This window comes from Dreissena polymorpha, chromosome 10, assembly GCF_020536995.1.
Source record: "Dreissena polymorpha isolate Duluth1 chromosome 10, UMN_Dpol_1.0, whole genome shotgun sequence".
NCBI lineage: Eukaryota > Metazoa > Mollusca > Bivalvia > Myida > Dreissenidae > Dreissena > Dreissena polymorpha.
Window position 1 is genome coordinate 67530368 of NC_068364.1, and position 20307 is coordinate 67550674.

Genomic DNA, 20307 nt, shown 5'->3' on the forward strand with positions numbered 1-20307 from the left:
TTAATATAAGCAATATTTAACAAATTCGCAAATACGAATCAATACACATTTCTGACCAAGATGGACGACCAATGAAATTAAATCGGGAGGAGAGTCAAATATATCAACATTCTTTTCAAATAGTGCGTTTCAAGTAAGTGTCATTGTTATGGAGATATTATGAAAATGATAAATTTTCATTAATTTTATTTTATTAGATCATAACTCTTATTGATCGCATGCTATGCGCGCGGAAAGTTAGTATTTTTCCAAAATCTATAAAAAGCGACTCATGGCATTGACATGTTCATTTTGAAATACGCATAGTGTCTTTGTGGGGCTGTATCGACCCAATTCAATGCTCGGAGTACCTTACATATCACTTGCATATACTGTTGGTGTTTTTATTTGGTGCATTTGTGTTGTTTTTTTTTAATGAAATTGAGAATTGGCCATACATTGCAATATTTTTGCTTATAATTACATTATTACTAACATTTGTGAGTGTTATTTTTTTAATTGTATACATATATAGAATAAAAATGTGATTATTGCAACCATATGTAAATTTCATTAACTTATTTTGGGTATTACTGATCATTTTTATATTTTAAAATTTCATCTATATGGGGTCATTTTGGGACTTTACATGAACCTTAAAAATTAGTAAAGGGCCAATTAAGATGTTATCAATAAGGGCACGTGGCGGCTTTTTCCTTTGAAAGGGGCAGAGTGGCGCTTAATAAAGGCGACATGGCGCAGCGCCACTCAAAAAAGGGCCTGGTAAAAATACTTAAAATACTTAAAGTAAATGATTGATATGCATAGTTATAAACAGATTTGAACAGATTTGCGGTAAAATAATCTCCTTGCATAAACTCATCATCGTTGAATATGACCTGACTGAATGGAAAGCTACAGTAAATTGTTGAGCGTGAACTTTAAAGTCATTTATTTGATTACCGATATGATAGTCTTAAAAGAATAAGTCCACGCTGAGTCGTGAAATATAAAGTGTGAAAGTTGGGGCGATTGGGTAAGTATTTTCTCCGATAATATAAACATGCTTAATATAAAAAGCATCAATATTCAAAAGCATAAAAAGGTTACTTTAATACAAGCGCACATAATAAATGTATTTAAATTGAGCCCCAATTAGCAAAAAAAACTTTCTAAAACTAATGTTGTGTTCCGCATGCTATACACATTTCATATTATTATATGCCAACACATCTTAACTTGTAAAATAAAGTTTGACTATAAGCAAATCTTTAAAAACATGGTTGTCAGGATACACTGATACCACAGTGCACTAACACTTGGATAAAACAGTTTAAAAAAGCATTAAATTTCGTCTTCACATTTCAGAACAAAACTGTGTTGCATGCCAATAAACACAAGTTTGTGCGATGTGCACAGGCGGAATTCGAATCCCTCTGGAGCCTTGTATCAATACACATGTTGTCAATTTACCATTCCCAAAGGGAAAATATCTTAGTCATACATATTTATGCAAAAGTAGTATGTACGTACTACAACGATTAGATATACTTATTTCATGTTTTTACCTGCAATGTCTTTACCTTTGCAACCACATGCCCGTACTCGACATGATTGTTAATGCGAAATTGATTGTATTGCCCTTGACAGGCTTTTTCTTCATTTCTCCTTCTCGCGTAGTATGCCAGCAAAGTCGGGCTTCCGCTGGCAGTGCTATTTGCGAACGTAAATTTTGCTCATATCGTTTTCCCGATCAACTAATAACGAAAATGACAACATCAATGTTAAAGCCGTTTCTGATTTTGTTTCGATTATGTGAACTTAAATGAGCCGCTCTCTGTAAAAAAGGGCATTAATGCATGTGCGTAAAGTGTCGTCCCAGATTAGCCTGTGCTAGCCGGTGCAGTCCGCACAGACTTATCTGGGACAACACTTTCCACCTAAACTTGATTTTTGCTGAGAAGATGCTTTCTTAAAATGAGCATTATCATTAAAGCGGAAATTGTTGTCCCTGATTAGCCTGTGTTGACTATACAAGCTTATCTAGGACGACAATTCACGCACATGTATTAAACACCGTTTTTACAGAGCACGGCACAAATTAAAAAGTATGTCTATCATAATATGTTTTCTTCATGCAATCATAAAACGTAAACAAAAACTTGGATCATCTCATTCACGAAGAACAAATCGTGAGATGGAAATTACTGTATAACTCAAACAAAACAGTATTTTTTAAAACTTAAACAAGTTACAAAAGCAATTCAATCGCGTGATCTATAACCAAATCACTTCACATGTTAAATACGTTTAATACACAGTTCACTTTGTTAAATGTCTTGTATTTCCCCTTTTATCCAGGATTGTCGAAACATACGACATTGATCGTGACTAAGTGCAAGGGAGTTTCAGGATTAATGAATTTAGAGGTTCTAAAAGCAGCTACGAGGTCCTTACAAGAACGAAGAAAACGTGAATTGCTTTTGAACATGCTTACCACACTAATAGCACTACTGTACTTCTATTGGCTACAAATCGCGAGGAAGCGTTTGAATAAGCAATGTTCAGCAAAGAACACCGTGTATTATATGTTCTAGTTGAAGGCTGATCTTGTCAGTGGAGCTTTGAGGGTTTGCCTCTTTGATTGTATTATGTTGAAACACATCCATTTAGCCTACTCTCGCCTTAAGATTACCCGTCAACCTGTTATACACATTATATGTCTTTCATGAGTGTGCGTAGATGACAAAAAACTCATGGCTCAATGAAAACATGCGGGTATATTCATCATTTTACTCAATCTTTAAAACGTGTATATATTAACAGCATATGCGAACATATAGTTGAATCGAAACTATGTTTGACGTATTAAACGCGTGTACGTGTTGCAATTGAATGTAACAATATGGGCTACAAAAGTTATCACTGCTTTTATGTATTTTCCTAACAAAATATCACGTGTTATGGCAATTAAATGAACGATCTTCTGTAATTGTCCAGTATGATGTCGTTTGCCGGAATGGGAAATCGCGTCGTTTCCGTCACTCACTATTTTGAGAATGAAATCAAGTATTTTATTTGATGTCGATTACAACTGACACATTTGTAGTTGTGTACATATATTTGGGTACAAACTATTCTAAGAAATATTTCACTCTTTCCCTAAGCAATGCGACACGTTAGCACTTCGTTTAAACGCGAATATAGCTATTAGTAATGGTTCAGCTTTTTCGGCAAGTCACAAACCATTAACCCATTCATGCCCAGTCGACAATCCTATCCTTCTAAATTGGATCAATTTATTTCCAAAATTAGGGATATCTAGTATATTTATTTCTACATTTAGAATATTTCTTACAGAAATTCCTTTAAGCAACAGCGCAGACCCTTAAGAGACGCCGCATCATGCGGCGTCTCATCTAGGTCTTCACTGTTTGCCAAGGCCTTTTTTTCAAGACGCCAGGCATAAATGTGTTAAGCTTTGAAATTGGACGCAAATGAGAACTGCAAGTTCAGTAGGTAAAACACTGCAGATTTAATGATCTCATGATACTAGCGTAGCTACATATCTCGCGTACAAATAAACCATTAAGTTATTACTACAGTAATTGCGCCTCTTTTATTGATTCCAATAGTTATGTTTGCATTGATTGTAATACATACGGATATATAGGTCTAATGCAACGTATTCTCTTAAATACGTAGGGTCACCTAACGCCGTTATAGGATAAACATATTACACGACCAAATCCCCCTTTAAGCCGACTAAAGTTTATACTTTGATGAAAGGGTCTTTGAACGATTCTTATCGTTAATACACAATAATTCTTCCTAAAATTGTAGATATCGATAGTAAAATATGAATGCATGAAATTGCGATACTTATGGTTCAAAAGAAAACGGTCCTATTCATTTATTCGGAATGTGAACAATTTCTTCAACTTGGTGATCCCCGTATAAATTCCAAAGACGTGTCTTTATCCTGTATTTGACATATATACTTTCCATTATTCCTGTATTGGACATGGAACCATTTCAGATATAATGCGATATCGTTAACGTCCGTATTTATATCACATGTTGTCAACGCTGTTTTATAATTATGTATCTAAGTCAAACACATCAGCTATTTTTACATCCATTTACTTCCTTAATTGACTTTGCGCTCTGAGAAAGCGCGTATATTGTTTTAAAGGAAAGATAAGTTTTGGCGCGCTCACGTTTACGCAATTACTAATTATTCCATTTAATGCGGATAATGACAAAATTGATATAGCATGTAAACTAAGCTGATGACCATATTAAACAATACAATATAATGAAGGTTAGAGTTTTTGCACGATATGAAGAGATGATAAGCACTCAATTCACTCGTTTATAGTTTGTGATAATTTAAGCAAAAGCATTCAACACGGAAACAAGGTTAAAACTGACGATTCGTTTTCATTCCGATGAATTTTGTTTGAAGCAGACACGTTTCAAACAGCAATAACAAATATTTATAATATTTATTTGATATGGCATCTGTTATGTGTTATTTACAAGACGAGGACCACTTCCCAATAATCTAGTTGTACGTTTCCTTGTATACGACTACGTGCGCAAAAACGTGATGTTGTTTAGGCTTGTTCTCAAGAAAATTACAAGGTTTCGTCATTCGCCAGTCATCGTCGTTCTTTGATGGAACATGTCCACCTTTATATCAAAGGCAAACGGAAAAACTTTGCGAAACAAACATTTCGCAATCTTAATTTATCTTTTTCTTGAAGCTTTGTTTAATTGAGATAATTGTAACGTAACAAGTCAAATTGTTGATTAATTATTGGTTATCTGTGCTTACAAATGTGTTTTTTCCATTGTGAAATTTATAAGCAAAGTTGATTTTTCTATGGGATTTTTGCATTTTGCAATGAGATCTTTCGTTTACATGGGCTTGTTTTATATTGGTAGTTTTTATTTCTCACAATTTTCGGATTAGGAAAAACTCTTAATTGATTTTTCAACTATTTAAAGCGTGTTTTATTCTCGTATTTAAGTATTTAAACATTATTTAAGGAATTTTTAATCGTTTCATGCGAAAAACAACAACATATTTTTATGAATAAAACAATCCGAATTTTCATATGGAGAAAAATCCCTTGTGATTGTTTTCTTATTTGAGCGATTTATTCAGGCAATTTCCAGAAACATATATTTGTCAAATGATGACAAATCAACATGATTTTAATGCGTAAAATAGTGTTTAAAAATATCATACGGGATTTTCTTCTCCATTTGATTTATTTCAGATGGGTTTTTCTCCCATGGGATTGCGTTTTTTTCACAATTTAATAAGTCGGATAAAAGAAAAGTAGAAATGAGGAAACAATAATGATGATTGTTATAGTAATAATAGTAATAATAATAATACAAATAATAATTATAAGCATAACCAAGTAAAATGCTATTTATGAATAATGATGATAATACGAATTATAATATCAATAATAATAATAATAATAATAATAATAATAATAATAATAATAATAATAATAATAATAATAAAATAATTATAGCAAAAATACTAATACTAATTATAATACTAATAATAATAATAATAGTAATAATAATAATAAAAATAATAGTAACAAAACAAATAGTAATAATAACAATAATTGTTGGTCAAAACGAAGAAAATTTATTTCATAAGCTAATATAAACGTTAATCAAATAAATATATTTAATTAATTATTATAATTATAATAATAATAATAATAATGTCATCTGACATTTCTGGATTAGATTCGGATAAAGATTGTGCTTATTAAGCTGAGCTCTTAACGTCGTGGTTTTCAAAACATAACATAACAAATGATGCTCTTTCTAAATTGCTTTCAATTTTGCGTCAGTATCATACAAACTTACCAAAAGATGCAATGCAATGATCATGCAGAAATGAAGTCTTTAATTTCCTAGTGGTTTTACATAAACTTTTGTTAAGAACGTTGGATGTTAAATAACACTCATTCCGATTTCCATAGGGTCCCATTATACAACTGACAACGTTCAAAGCATTTATATCTTGCCTTTCCGACGTATCAATGTTTTCGAACCTAGAATCATGTTAAAGACGGATCAGTCCTCTTGTAACAATTGCAATCAAAACATACCGTCTTGCCACTTCTAAGAAGGTAAATCGCTTATGCACCCACCGTAGAAAACCGTGTTTCGGAAGCCTTATTTTGACAAAATCCCCATACAATGAAAAATACCCACCCCCTTAAACAAAGTTAATATTTCAAGTTAGCTTCCAATCCAAGGCATCAAAGTCCTCTAAATACATACAGGGTATTAGAAATAACCACAAAAGACATGTCTCATGTTGTTGAATGGCCTTCATTTAAGAAGAGATAATGTACTCTTTAGAAATAGTCACTACTTTTGAATGGATCACAAAGGGATACACAAGTATTTAGTGTAATGTAAACTTGGAAGAAGTCTATTTTTAAAGTCCGTGTCGCCAAGTTGTTTGCTAGATTTCACTTTCAGTTAGTATTGATGGTTTGTCTCTGTTTAAGAGTTTCGGTGTTCAGCGCTGGCCAATATGTTTAAGACGTATTAAATCTGCTGTTTGAAACCATATCTTATTGGTATGTTCTCAGGATATACAAAACTCCAAGTGTGATGCAATATCTTGAACATATTTTAAATTAGTTGGAAGATCTGTTTAACAACGCTATAAAGTTGTGTGCTAATAATGAGATCAGATTTGTAGTTTATTTTTCTTGTGTTAATTGTGACACTCCAGTGAAATCTTTTACTAAGCAAAATAAAGTCACCATGACTGAAAGGGAAGTGATATATGTGAACAACATGTGTTTAAAGAGAAAATGACATTTCCTGACAAGCTGTTTACATAGAACAGATATAGCATTTGATGAAATTCAAGATACAATGCATCATACTTGAACGTCACAATTTCACAGTTTATCAATCGGTATATTTCTCAGTTTCCCATAGACGATATGTATTTGGTATACAGACGTTGTTAAATCGTTGATATTGCATCGGATGAAGGGGCCCATTTAAAGGTGATGTTGTACAGGTTTATGTGCTCTCAATATATCAGAGAGCTAGTTTAATTTGTCGTAACATATGCAAAGAAAATTATGTTATACGAAGACACATTCGCTTTGATATATTTTGAGATTGTATTCAACAGCGTTTAAACAATTTTGCTGTTTAATGAACCAGTTGTCTTCAAGAAACATCTTCCTCTCACATTATTCAAATATTGTACGTTATTGTTTGTGAGCATATTCTTTTTGTCCAGCAGTTTATTTTGCGACGCATGCAGAGTGTAGGCGCAATATTTGTTCGTTAAGTTTGTACATCACGTCAATGATTATGACTGTTTAACTTGAAGTCGATACGAAGCTATGTATGTGAGTAGAATTAATAAAAGACGCACTGCTAAAACATAAAGGATTGATAACAAAGCACTTGAAGTCAAATATGTTGTTTACGGATAGTTATCAATGGCAATAAAATACGAAGTTGCATTTCTGAAGACAAACGGTCTAAGCGAAATGTAAATGTGTAATATCATACACTACATAAATAAATAACGACATGGACAGACAATACTGGAAATAACAATATGCGGTTACTATTTTTAAAATAGAAATTTATCAGTTTCGTCCACAAATTCCACGGTTATGATATTTCAAGCCGCCAAGACCGATGCTAAGATTAAGCAGTATTAGCATTTTCTTGAATTATAATCTCAAATGTGCAATTACATTCGCCAATCGTCGTTTCCGGAATTATATTGGATTCGATATGGAGTTAGGAAGATTGTCGTAAAGACTGTAGCGGTAATATTTAAAGGAATTATTGTTAACGTATTGCTTCTGTACGCATACCTGTAAGTTCAAGCTCAATGTAGAATTATAATCATTACATATAATTTTCTGTAAACCTCTGTAATTTACCTTATACTCTGGCCGCACATCTCTGTTGACCATCGACTGATTACGCTCTTGACCGAAGGCAATAAGTAGGTGTATATTAATGTTAAGCACACACTACATTGTATATTCTACACTACGGTAGTTTTTACGCAAACCGCGAAACGAAAAAGTAACTGAGTGACATAAGTCGAAAGTATACTATTCATTATAAAACAAGTGTGATAATGAGGAATGTACACCTATAAATGTATTTATGGCAGGAATGTTTGCATCTGTTTGGCAATTTGCATTATTGACGCACTGGAACATCATCGAATACTGTAAAGAAGGTGTGAACGTATTTGGTTTGCACAGTTTATCAGCTGTCCATTGTGTTCTTACTTGTCCATCATTGCAGACACGATCCGCTTTGAGCGCGTTCATCGTTTACCGGGACAGCCAGTTTTCGGTAAGATTCGCAACATCGTTGCCAAATTTACATTTTTCAAGAACCGGGAGATGGTACGGAGAGAATGGAAACACCTGTCAGGAACCGGATGCCAAATGTTTGAACAGTTCCCACCGGAAGTGGTTGAAAAGCGCCGAAAGTTAGTGCCTAAAATGAAGGACGCCAAAAAAGAGGGAAAACGATCTTGGATCGTGTACGATACCCTGTACGTGGACGGTAAACCAGTGAAACAGTAGGAGCACGACGGGGATGAACTTTCTATCCTTTCGTGGAACATTCATGGCCTTACCAGAGACAAAAAGGAAAGTCCTGACATTGTAAATATTTTAAAACAGTCTGATATTTGTTTTCTTTACGAATCATGGTGTGATTCTAACAGTAATATAAATCTAAACGGATACATTTCTCATAATTTTTACCGTAAATTTCAGCATAGAAGAGCCCGTAGAAACAGTGGAGGAATTGTTTTATATTATAAAGAGCAATTAAAAGATGGAATACAAATAATTAAAAATCATTTTGATACAATCATTTGGCTTAAACTTGACCATTTATTTTTTATTTTTTAATACCCAGAACGATATTTATGTATGTGGAGCCTATATCTGGGGAGAAGATTCACCTATGTACAACAGTATTAATATCGATTTATTTGATATTCTAGAAAATGATTTGTTTCTGTATGACAGCTTAGGAAGTGTTTTTATTTGCGGCGATTTTAACAGTAGAGTCGGTCAGAAAAGTGATTTTATTATATTTGATAAAGTAAATGATTGTTGTGATTGTCCTGATTATGTTTTCGATAGCACACCTGCACGGGCCTCCAATGACAGGTCACATAATAACCACGGGATAAAATTGTTAGATCTTTGTAAAGGTACATGTTACCGAATTATTAACGGTCGTATAGATAATACTGATCAATATACATTTTTGTCCAATAATGGATGCTCATTTATTGATTACTTGTTAACAAAAGAATTTAATTTTTCCCAGATAAAGTCATTTACATTATGTCCATTCAATGAATGGAGTGATCACGCCCCATTGCATTTTTCATTAAACTGTAATAACATTCCCCGAGATGGTTTATACTATTCAGAGACTAGGTATAAATGGGATTCTACGTTTAGAGAGGAGTTTCGCTCACGACTTATTTCTCAATTGCCTTTGTTTAATACCATTGTTAATACCGCAGATTATTTAAGCAGGGATTCCGTGAACAATATGTTACTTTTATTTACAAACACTATTCGTGATATAGCTGACCCTTTGTTTTCGAAAGAGTGTATTTTTAAAGATCAGGTTGCTTTTGAAAATTATACTAGTAGTAATAAGGAGTGGTTTGACAGTGATTGTATAGATGCCCGTAATTTATATCTAGATGCACTTCGATGCTTCAACACTGATAAAACATTTAACAACAGAATAGTTTTATGTGAGAGAAAAAAAGAGTATAAAAATATTGTCAGAAAGAAAAAATGTTGCGATTATAAACGAAGAATGAATAAAATTACAGAATTAAGGAAAAGTAAACCAAGGGAATTTTGGGAACATTTTAAGTCAAAAACCAATAGATCTAATGATATACCGTTAACTGAATTCACAGATTATTTTTCGAGGATTAGCTCGGATAATGTTGGTGCATCGAATTTAGAAGCGGAAAGTTTTAATTTGTGTAATGATTTTAATCTTCCTAATAATGTATATCATGAACTAGATGAACCGATAACGGTGCATGAAATAACAACTGCTGTAAAATCACTTAAGCGATTTAAAGCTCATGGGAGTGACAACCTTTGAATGAATATTTTATAGAATCTATTGACATTCGGTCATCTTATTTATGTGATTTATTTAACAATATACTAAATTCCGGTTATTTCCCGGACCAGTGGACGGAAGGTATTATTATCCCCCTTCATAAAAAAGGTTCCAAATCCGATGTTTATAATTATAGAGGAATTACGTTAGTGAGCTGTTTGTCAAAATTATTCACTACTGTTATAAATAAACGCGTTGAAAATATATGTACAAAACATAACATCATTTCGGACGCCCAATTCGGATTTCGAAAAGGACGATCTACTACTGACGCAATATTTATTTTATTTTCTTTGATAAATCATTATTTATTTGAAAACAAACGTTTGTATGTTATTTTTGTCGATATGATGAAATGCTTTGATACTATTTATAGAAATGCTTTATGGTTAAAAATGTTTAAATGTGGTATTCAAGGCAAAATATTAAGAATTGTGAGAGATATGTACCAAAAAGTTAAGTCATGTGTAAAATCATTATCTTCATTTTCGGATTACTTTAGCTATGCTGTTGGCTTACGTCAAGGAGAAGTTATGTCGCCTTTGTTATTTTCTATCTTTGTAAGAGATCTTGAGTTGTTTTTGCAAAATAATATTGATTCAGGTTTGCAACTAGATGACATTGTTTTAATTGTATTACTTTTTGCAGACGACATGGCCATTGTGGGTAAATCACCAGAAGAAATTCAGAACCATTTAGATAATTTATATACTTATTGTAATACATGGGGACTGAAAGTTAATATTGATAAGACAAAGATAATGGTTTTTCGAAAAAGATTATTGCCAAATGAAAAGTGGACATACAATGGCCATGCTATAGAAACTGTAAATGATTTTAATTATTTAGGTGTTGTATTTAATTATACAGGTAGTTTTAATTTAAATCAAGAACATTTAATTGGTAAAGCTCTTAAAGCATTAAATACATTGTTTTGCAAATGTCAAGAATATTATTTAAAGCCAATAATTCTTTGTCAGTTATTTGATGCATTCGTAGGGTCTATTTTAGGTTATTCATCAGAAGTTTGGGGTTTTACGAAATCTAAGGAATTGGAAAGGATACATCTGAAGTTCTGTAAAAGGCTTTTATGAGTTTAAACTAATACATGTAATGCATGTGTTTATGGTGAGTTAGGAAGATATCCTCTTTTTATACATAGATACATGCGAATCGTACAATATTGGTTTAAAATAGCAGCCTCTGATAACATAATTATTAAAACTGTATACAATATTGGAGTTTCAGATTACGCCAAAGGCTGTCGAAATTAAATTTATAACATCAAGAAATCATTGGATGATTACAGATTAAGTTATGTCTTCAATAGTGTCCATGATATTGATTTTAATTTTTTTAAACCCATTATAAAGTCCAGAATTATAGATTCATATAAAAAAATTGGCACCGTACAATAGAAGATAGTTCAATGTTAGACATCTATAGAACATTTAAGTCAAATCTCGAATATGAGATTTACCTAGACTTAGTTCCGAAACATTTAAGGTTTTATTTATGCCGATTAAGATTATCTGTACACCCCCTTCGTATACAGACTGGTAGATATAATGGAAACACTATTGCTAGGCAAGAAAGATATTGTCTTTGTTGTAATACCACGGATATTGAGGACGAATTTCATTGTGTATGTATTTGTTCAACATTTGTTGATTTAAGAAAGAAATACATAAAAAAATATTTCTATAATAATCCATCTGTTTTTAAGTATGTACACATGTACAATTGCTACAATCAACTAATAGGTCTGATTTAATAAAACTATGTTTGTTTGTTAAGGAATCATTGAGTATTAGATTGAATTTGTTAAATCGTATAACATAGTTTTCTTATTGTTCATCCTCTGTACTTCTGTATATATTTGTTTTGTAAATATTCATTTTTGTTGACACTTGTTTTCTGTGCATATACATGTTGACATATATCAATTCTAACCACCTGTGATGTTGACGATGTACATTGTGCAAGTCAAATACAATGTCTTTTAGTCTGTCATATAAACGAATAACGTATCCGACGAATTTCTTAACAGCAAATGACCAATTGCTTTCAACTCATATATCGTTATCAGAAAGTGGTTGTTATCAAAGATATATTTTACGTTTCAACATAACTTTAACCCTTTTGGTGTCACTACTAATACAGATATTGAGCATTCAATATGACATTTGGTTTGTGTTAATAAATTAAAAATATGTTTCGACACGAGTACATAATGATTTATAAGTTTACGTAAATTAAGAAACGTAACACTGAATTCGGATCTTGTAAACTCCGTTTGCACATCACGTTCAATTGTGAACTTATATGGACATAACTGCAACCTGGAAAATGATTAGACAACTTGCTGCAAAAATGTTGTCATTTGTGTTCCAGTTTGAATAAATAATTGAATTAAAAAATCGTCGAATATGTCAACACAGCATTTACATATGTATTTGCAATACGGGATATAGTTCAGCAAATTAAAGTGACACGATTAAATATCATATTTAGTTTACAGTGTGGGAATAGTACATGCTAATGAAGTAAACTTGTATGCTCTCATAACTCATAGATGTGTATTTTGTGTGTTATAATTCGTATCAGGACTTTGTATAGAGCTCGGGGCCAACATTTCCGAATCTAATCAAGTACTTGATTCGAATACGTTATTTTGACAAAATCCCCATACAATGAAAAATACCCAGCCCCTTAAACAAAGTTAATATTTCAAGTTAGCTTCCAATCCAAGGCATCAAAGTCCTCTAAATACATACAGGGTATTAGAAATAACCACAAAAGACATGTCTCATGTTGTTGAATGGCCTTCATTTAAGAAGAGATAATGTACTCTTTAGAAATAGTCACTACTTTCGAATGAATCACAAAGGGATACACAAGTATTTAGTGTAATGTAAACTTGGAAGAAGTCTATTTTTAAAGTCCGTGTCGCCAAGTTGTTTGCTAGATTTCACTTTCAGTTAGTATTGATGGTTTGTCTCTGTTTAAGAGTTTCGGTGTTCAGCGCTGGCCAATATGATTTAGACGTATTAAATCTGCTGTTTGAAACCATATCTTATTGGTATGTTCTCATGATATACAAAACTCCAAGTGTGATGCAATATCTTGAACTTATTTTAAATTAGTTGGAAGATCTGTTTAACAACGCTATAAAGTTGTGTGCTAATAATGAGATCAGATTTGTAGTTTATTTTTCTTGTGTTAATTGTGACACTCCAGTGAAATCTTTTACTAAGCAAAATAAAGTCACCATGACTGAAAGGGAAGTGATATATGTGAACAACATGTGTTTAAAGAGAAAATGACATTTCCTGACAAGCTGTTTACATAGAACAGATATAGCATTTGATGAAATTCAAGATACAATGCATCATACTTGAACGTCACAATTTCACAGTTTATCAATCGGTATATTTCTCAGTTTCCCATAGACGATATATATTTGGTATACAGACGTTGTTAAATCGTTGATATTGCATCGGATGAAGGGGCCCATTTAAAGGTGATGTTGTACAGGTTTATGTGCTCTCAATATATCAGAGAGCTAGTTTAATTTGTCGTAACATATGCAAAGAAAATTATGTTATACGAAGACACATTCGCTTTAATATATTTTGAGATTGTATTCAACAGCGTTTAAACAATTTTGCTGTTTAATGAACCAGTTGTCTTCAAGAAACATCTTCCTCTCACATTATTCAAATATTGTACGTTATTGTTTGTGAGCATATTCTTTTTGTCCAGCAGTTTATTTTGCGACGCATGCAGAGTGTAGGCGCAATATTTGTTCGTTAAGTTTGTACATCACGTCAATGATTATGCTTGTTAAACTTGAAGTCGATACGAAGCTATGTATGTGAGAAGAATTAATAAAAGACGCACTGCTAAAACATAAAGGATTGATAACAAAGCACTTGAAGTCAAATATGTTGTTTACGGATAGTTATCAATGGCAATAAAATACGAAGTTGCATTTCTGAAGACAAACGGTCTAAGCGAAATGTAAATGTGTAATATCATACACTACATAAATAAATAACGACATGGACAGACAATACTGGAAATAACAATATGCGGTTACTATTTTTAAAATAGAAATTTATCAGTTTCGTCCACAAATTCCACGGTAATGATATTTCAAGCCGCCAAGACCGATGCTAAGATTAAGCAGTATTAGCATTTTCTTGAATTATAATCTCAAATGTGCAATTACATTCGCCAATCGTCGTTTCCGGAATTATATTGGATTCGATATGGAGTTAGGAAGATTGTCGTAAAGACTGTAGCGGTAATATTTAAAGGAATTATTGTTAACGTATTGCTTCTGTACGCATACCTGTAAGTTCAAGCTCAATGTAGAATTATAATCATTACATATAATTTTCTGTAAACCTCTGTAATTTACCTTATACTCTGGCCGCACATCTCTGTTGACCATCGACTGATTACGCTCTTGACCGAAGGCAATAAGTAGGTGTATATTAATGTTAAGCACACACTACATTGTATATTCTACACTACGGTAGTTTTTACGCAAACCGCGAAACGAAAAAGTAACTGAGTGACATAAGTCGAAAGTATACTATTCATTATAAAACAAGTGTGATAATGAGGAATGTACACCTATAAATGTATTTATGGCAGGAATGTTTGCATCTGTTTGGCAATTTGCATTATTGACGCAATGGAACATCATCGAATACTGTAAAGAAGGTGTGAACGTATTTGGTTTGCACAGTTTATCAGCTGTCAATTGTGTTCTTATTTGTCCATCATTGCAGACACGATCCGCTTTGAGCGCGTTCATCGTTTTCCGGGACAGCCAGTTTCCGGTAAGATTCGCAACATCGTTGCCAAATTTACATTTTTCAAGGACCGGGAGATGGTACGGAGAGAATGGAAACACCTGTCAGGAACCGGATGCCAAATGTTTGAACAGTTCCCACCGGAAGTGGTTGAAAAGCGCCGAAAGTTAGTGCCTAAAATGAAGGACGCCAAAAAAAAGGGAAAACGATCTTGGATCGTGAACGATACCCTGTACGTGGACGGTAAACCATTGAAACAGTAGGAGCACGACGGGGATGAACTTTCTATCCTTTCGTGGAACATTCATGGCCTTACCAGAGACAAAAAGGAAAGTCCTGACATTGTAAATATTTTAAAACAGTCTGATATTTGTTTTCTTTACGAATCATGGTGTGATTCTAACAGTAATATAAATCTAAACGGATACATTTCACATAATTTTTACCGTAAATTTCAGCATAGAAGAGCCCGTAGAAACAGTGGAGGAATTGTTTTATATTATAAAGAGCAATTAAAAGATGGAATACAAATAATTAAAAATCATTTTGATACAATCATTTGGCTTAAACTTGACTATTTATTTTTTATTTTTTAATACCCAGAACGATATTTATGTATGTGGAGCCTATATCTGGGGAGAAGATTCACCTATGTACAACAGTATTAATATCGATTTATTTGATATTCTAGAAAATGATTTGTTTCTGTATGATAGCTTAGGAAGTGTTTTTATTTGCGGCGATTTTAACAGTAGAGTCGGTCAGAAAAGTGATTTTATTATATTTGATAAAGTAAATGATTGTTGTGATTGTCCTGATTATGTTTTCGATAGCACACCTGCACGGGCCTCCAATGACAGGTCACATAATAACCACGGGATAAAATTGTTAGATCTTTGTAAAGGTACATGTTACCGAATTATTAACGGTCGTATAGATAATACTGATCCATATACATTTTTGTCCAATAATGGATGCTCATTTATTGATTACTTGTTAACAAAAGAATTTAATTTTTCCCAGATAAAGTCATTTACAGTATGTCCATTCAATGAATGGAGTGATCACGCCCCATTGCATTTTTCACTGAACTGTAATAACATTCCCCGAGATGGTTTATACTATTCAGAGACTAGGTATAAATGGGATTCTACGTTTAGAGAGGAGTTTCGCTCACGACTTATTTCTCAATTGCCTTTGTTTAATACCATTGTTAATACCGCAGATTATTTAAGCAGGGATTCCGTGAACAATATGTTACTTTTATTTACAAACACTATTCGTGATATAGCTGACCCTTTGTTTTCGAAAGAGTGTATTTTTAAAGATCAGGTTGCTTTTGAAAATTATACTAGTAGTAATAAGGAGTGGTTTGACAGTGATTGTATAGATACCCGTAATTTATATCTAGATGCACTTCGATGCTTCAACACTGATAAAACATTTAACAACAGAATAGTTTTATGTGAGAGAAAAAAAAGAGTATAAAAATATTATGGAAAGAAAAAATGTTGCGATTATAAACGAAGAATGGATAAAATTACAGAATTAAGGAAAAGTAAACCAAGGGAATTTTGGGAACATTTTAAGTCAAAAACCAATAGATCTAATGATATACCGTTAACTGAATTCACAGATTATTTTTCGAGGATTAGCTCGGATAATGTTGGTGCATCGAATTTAGAAGCGGAAAGTTTTAATTTGTGTAATGATTTTAATCCTCCTAATAATGTATATCATGAACTAGATGAACCGATAACGGTGCATGAAATAACAACTGCTGTAAAATCACTTAAGCGATTTAAAGCTCATGGGAGTGACAACCTTTAAATGAATATTTTATAGAATCTATTGACATTCTGTCATCTTATTTATGTGATTTATTTAACAATATACTAAATTCCGGTTATTTCCCGGACCAGTGGACGGAAGGTATTATTATCCCCCTTCATAAAAAAGGTTCCGAATCCGATGTTTATAATTATAGAGGAATCACGTTAGTGAGCTGTTTGTCAAAATTATTCACTACTGTTATAAATAAACGCGTTGAAAATATATGTACAAAACATAACATCATTTCGGACGCCCAATTCGGATTTCGAAAAGGACGATCTACTACTGACGCAATATTTATTTTATTTTCTTTGATAAATCATTATTTATTTGAAAACAAACGTTTGTATGTTATTTTTGTCGATATGATGAAATGCTTTGATACTATTTATAGAAATGCTTTATGGTTAAAAATGTTTAGATGTGGTATTCAAGGCAAAATATTAAGAATTGTGAGAGATATGTACCAAAAAGTTAAGTCATGTGTAAAATCATTATCTTCATTTTCGGATTACTTTAGCTATGCTGTTGGCTTACGTCAAGGAGAAGTTATGTCGCCTTTGTTATTTTCTATCTTTGTAGAAGATCTTGAGTTGTTTTTGCAAAATAATATTGATTCAGGTTTGCAACTAGATGACATTGTTTTAATTTTATTACTTTTTGCAGACGGCATGGCCATTGTGGGTAAATCACCAGAAGAAATTCAGAACCATTTATATAATTTATATACTTATTGTAATACATGGGGACTGAAAGTTAATATTGATAAGACAAAGATAATGGTTTTTCGAAAAAGAGGCGGATTATTGCCAAATGGAAAGTGGACATACAATGGCCATGCTATAGAAACTGTAAATGATTTTAATTATTTAGGTGTTGTATTTAATTATACAGGTAGTTTTAATTTAAATCAAGAACATTTAATTGGTAAAGCTCTTAAAGCATTGAATACATTGTTTTGCAAATGACAAGAATTTGATTTAAAGCCAATAATTCTTTGTCAGTTATTTGATGCATTCGTAGGGTCTATTTTAGGTTATTCATCAGAAGTTTGGGGTTTTACGAAATCTAAGGAATTGGAAAGGATACATCTGAAGTTCTGTAAAAGGCTTTTAAGAGTTAAAACTAATACATGTAATGCATGTGTTTATGGTGAGTTAGGAAGATATCCTCTTTTTATACATAGATACATGCGAATCGTACAATATTGGTTTAAAATAGCAGCCTCTGATAACATAATTATTAAAACTGTATACAATATTGGAGTTTCAGATTACGCCAAAGGCTGTCGAAATTGGATTTATAACATCAAGAAATCATTGGATGATTACGGATTAAGTTATGTCTTCAATAGTGTCCATGATATTGATTTTAATTTTTTTAAACCCATTATAAAGTCCAGAATTATAGATTCATATAAAAAAAATTGGCACCGTACACTAGAAGATAGTTCAATGTTAGACATCTATAGAACATTTAAGTCAAATCTCGAATATGAGATTTACCTAGACTTAGTTCCGAAACATTTAAGGTTTTTTTTTTGTGCCGATTAAGATTATCTGTACACCCCCTTCGTATACAGACTGGTAGATATAATGGAAACACTATTGCTAGGCAAGAAAGATATTGTCTTTGTTGTAATACCACGTATATTGAGGACGAATTTCATTTTGTATGTATTTGTTCAACATTTGTTGATTTAAGAAAGAAATACATAAAAAAATATTTCTATAATAATCCATCTGTTTTTAAGTATGTACAATTGCTACAATCAACTAATAGGTCTGATTTAATAAAACTATGATTGTTTGTTAAGGAATCATTGAGTATTAGATTGAATTTGTTAAATCGTATAACATAGTTTTCTTATTGTTCATCCTCTGTACTTCTGTATATATTTGTTTTGTAAATATTCATTTTTGTTGACGCTTGTTTTCTGCGCATATACATGTTGACATATATCAATTCTAACCACCTGTGATGTTGACGATGTACATTGTGCAAGTCAAATACAATGTCTTTTAGTCTGTCATATAAACGAATAACGTTTCCGACGAATTTCTTAACAGCAAATGACCAATTGCTTTCAACTCATATATCGTTATCAGAAAGTGGTTGTTATCAAAGATATATTTTACGTTTCAACATAACATTAACCCTTTTGGTGTCGCTACTAATACAGATATTGAGCATTCAATATGACATTTGGTTTGTGTTAATAAATTAAAAATATGTTTCGACACGAGTACATAATGATTTATAAGTTTACGTAAATTAAGAAACGTAACACTGAATTCGGATCTTGTAAACTCCGTTTGCACATCACGTTCAATTGTGAACTTATATGGACATAACTGCAACCTAGAAAATGATTAGACAACTTGCTGCAAAAATGTTGTCATTTGTGTTCCAGTTTGAATAAATAATTGAATTAAAAAATCGTCGAATATGTCAACACAGCATTAACATATGTATTTGCAATACGGGATATAGTTCAGCAAATTAAAGTGACACGATTAAATATCATAATTTATTTAGTTTACAGTGTGGGAATAGTACATGCTAATGAAGTAAACTTTTATGCTCTCATCACTCATAGATGTGTATTTTGTGTGTTATAATTCGTATCAGGACTGTGTATAGAGCTCGGGGCCAACATTTCCGAATCTAATCAAGTACTTGATTCGAATACGTTATGTGTTGGTTTGTGATCTGTTCCATTGTTATTATCGTTGAGCAAATATGGTATTGATTATGATAGTCTATGTAAACATATTTCACTTAGCTGATGCAATAAAAATCACGCCGGGTATGCGAATACTTCGTTTACGGATGGCACTTCACTAACAGAGAACAACAAACGCCACGCGCTAGAGGTAAGTTCCTCTGTTTTATTTAAAGTTATATCCTAAAGATTAGTTTTTAAGACAAGACACATGGTCGAGTTGATAAATGGTGCATCCTTTTGTATTGGGAATACACAATTTCACGGAAGAATGGAACAGTTTTGCCCAAAAAATAGAAAATTTGATCGGAAAACAGCATAAACTGGATGAACAGTAAACATTTTAACAAAATAAAACTACTTAGAATTATTGCAAGAATTTTTTTGCTATTCCAGCATGTAGAGTAATTACTGTGCTTCAAATACTGAAATTTTGATAGCATTCAATGAAATATAAACAAAGATAGTACATTTTGTAATAGGTGGCATACATAAAGTTGCAGACACTTTGTTTACCGATAAAGGGCACTTCAGATTACGGAGACTTTCAACAAAGCGGGCACTCTAATAACTGAGTTTTATCTTCTACCTCAAATGCATTTATTTATATTATGGCTATTCATACGAAACATTTTTAAAATATATTTTTCAAAAATCACATGACTATTAATTTATACTATGTTTATTATAATTGCAATTTTCAAATAAGATAATATTTAT